Source organism: Euprymna scolopes, chromosome 9 (assembly GCF_053919585.1).
Source record: "Euprymna scolopes isolate OS-2025 chromosome 9, ASM5391958v1, whole genome shotgun sequence".
Lineage (NCBI taxonomy): Eukaryota > Metazoa > Mollusca > Cephalopoda > Sepiida > Sepiolidae > Euprymna > Euprymna scolopes.
In genome coordinates, this window is record NC_136490.1 from 123,188,801 (window position 1) to 123,192,202 (window position 3,402).

Genomic DNA, 3,402 nt, shown 5'->3' on the forward strand with positions numbered 1-3,402 from the left:
TTTTCGTTTTATAACTAAAACATGCATTATTCTCTTGTTATTCTTATTACTTTATTTATCTTCATTATTATTTTTATTATTATTATTATTATTATTATTATTATTATTATTATTATTATTATTATTATTATTATTATCATTATTATTACTATTATTTTCGTTATACCTAACCTATCTGCACCATTTTCCTATATACCCACCCTTTATATATATATATATATATATATATATATATATAGTCATCCACATACAGTACTGTTTCGCTGTTTCACAGCTCATCAGTGCGGCTAGACAGGCAACTACCTCAAGCCAGGATTGAAACCCGACCGTTTGTACGGCAGTCAAGGCTCCTAACCATTACGCTATTGGCGGCTGCTTGAACGAGTAGTGAGTTTAACCATGTTTTGATATATATATTTACATCGTTAAGTTCATATCCCTACTAATTCACTCACTTTATTTTATACATGTCTTTAAATTGTAATTGATATTTGTGTTTGACTATATAAGTATGTGCATATGCGCCTATATATGTATGTATGTGTTTATATAGGGATGTGTATACATATATCTGTACATATATGGTTTTATATTGTTTATATATATATATATATATATATATATGCGTGTGTGTGTGTGTGTGTGTGTGTGTGTTTGTGTGTGTACGTTCCTGTCCATGTAATGCATAATTATGTTGATGTGCACATCTTTGTGCTGCCTTACATGCTCTTGTATTTTTTTATGCTTATATATTTGTATATGTATGTATATATGTGTATTTATGTGCATTTGTATATTCTATATGTATGTATGTATATATATATTCATGTGTATGTGCTTATGTGTATATATGGTATGTGTGTACATGTGCGCATATGAGTATGTGTGCATGCATGTATGCATATGGGTGCACGTATGCATGCCTGGACCTGTACATGTCATTGTATGTATATACATGTGTATGGATATATGTGCGTGTATGTGTGTGCATGCGTGCATATCTGTTTACGCATATTATTATTTATATATGCATTATATGTATGTGGGTGCATATATTATACGACTGTGTATTGGTATGTATGCGTATATATGGGTGTTAATTGTGCATGCATATATATATATATATATATATATATATATATATATATATATATCTGTACCTTTATGCACATGTTTTTAGGTAAAAGCTACTATTGGTCTATGGTTTGAATATAAATATTATTATTTATACTATTATTATTATTATTTTTATTATTATTATTTTTATTATTGTTAATAATAATAATAATAATAATAATATGAAATAAACAAAATAATACAGCTGATGAACGAGGAAAAAACAAAGTTCCCATCGTTAAAGAATCAAGAGCAGAAGAAATTAAAAAACTAAAACAGAGAATGTTAACAAACTCCTCGCACATATCCCAACAAATACAATCACAGACTTAAACAACCTGATTTACGCAGGCGCCAAAATGGTAAGTATGAAACTTAAATCAGAAAAACAACCGGGGACAAGAGGACCGACAAAACCTGGATGGGAAATAAGACTAGAAAGCCAAATACACAAACATAAAAAAGAAACCAAAATGATCAACAGGAAGAAAGCAATGTGAAGAAAACGGAATATTGGAAATGTAACTGACAGAGAGAGGCTAAACAAGAAACATGAAGAACTAGACCAAAAAATAAAAGCAAAAGAAGCGAGATTGAGACGATATAGATATAAATCTGAACAATGCAAACAAAACAGAACATTTCAAACTAATGAAAGCTAATTCTACCAAAATGTGAACGGAGTTAAAACAAAAACAGAGCAACCAAATCCGACAGAAACAAAACTCTACTGGAGTAAAATATGGGAAGAGCGACGAGATCACAATAGAAATGCCGAGTTGCTGAAAGACATGAAAGACGAGTTACACCAAATAGAAGAAGGAACAGTGAATGAAATCAGCAAGGGACCCCTAAAGAAAACCATAGGAAAAATGGCAAACTGAAGAACACCAGGGAACGACGGGATACATGCATACTGGTTCAAAAAAATTCACAATTGTGCATCCCTAAAAAAGGAAAGTTGAATATTCCAAATAAACCTTGTCACCCTTGAATAAAAAAAAAATTGGTGTCACTGTTGAGGCAAAGCTAATAAAAATGATTTGTCTTTCTTGGCCTTTTGGCTAAGATCAAAGTGTAGTATATGTTCTCCACGTGCTACATTTCAATTTCTTCTCTATCAGTGGAAGAGAAATCATTTACGTCTAAGACAATTTTGTTTTCTACGTTAAAAAAACGACCCTGGTGTCTAAATCTGTCCCGAGGTGAGGCATTGTGAATAGGTACTATGTTTAATGTAACAAAGTTTTAATATTAAAAAAGTAAATATGTATGCATAAATATATATATATATATACATAAATATATATATATATATATACATAAATATAAATATATATATATATATACATATATATATATATACATAAATATATATATACATAAATATAAATATATATATATATATATATATATACATAAATATAAATATATATATATATACATAAATATAAATATATATATATACATAAATATAAATATATATATATATATTCATAAATATATATATATATATATACATAAATATATATATACATAAATATATATATATATATATAAATATATATATATAAATATATATATATACATAATACAAATATGTATATAAATATATATATACATAAATATAAATATGAATATAAATATATATACATAAATATAAATATGTATATAAATATATATATATACATAAATATAAATATGTATATAAATGTATATATATACATAAACATAAATATGTATATAAATATATGTATACATAAATATAAATATGTATATAAATATATATATATACATAAATATAAATATGTATATAAATATATATATATACATAAATATAAATATGTATATAAATATATATATACATAAATATAAATATGTATATAAATATATATATACATAAATATAAATATGTATATAAATATATATGCATAAATATATATATATATACATAAATATATATATATGCATAGATATATATATACATAAATATAAATATATATATATATACATAGATATAAATATATATATAGAAAAATATTAATATATATATATGTATACATAAATATAAATATATATATAGAAAAATATAAATATATATATATAGATAAATATATATATATATATAAATACAAATATATATACATATATATATAAGTATAAATATATATATATATAAATAAATATACATATATAAATATATATATATATATATATATATATATATATATATATATATATATATATATACATACACAGTGAAAACATAATGCCTCCGAACAAATG

The 3,402-nt window shown here is 23.6% G+C and overlaps 1 pseudogene; it reads left to right on the plus strand.

Annotated features, from left to right (window-relative positions):
* Positions 1–2,159: 2,159 nt before the first annotated feature.
* On the plus strand, positions 2,160–2,302 carry LOC145285326 (U2 spliceosomal RNA; annotated as a pseudogene).
* Positions 2,303–3,402: the final 1,100 nt, after the last annotated feature.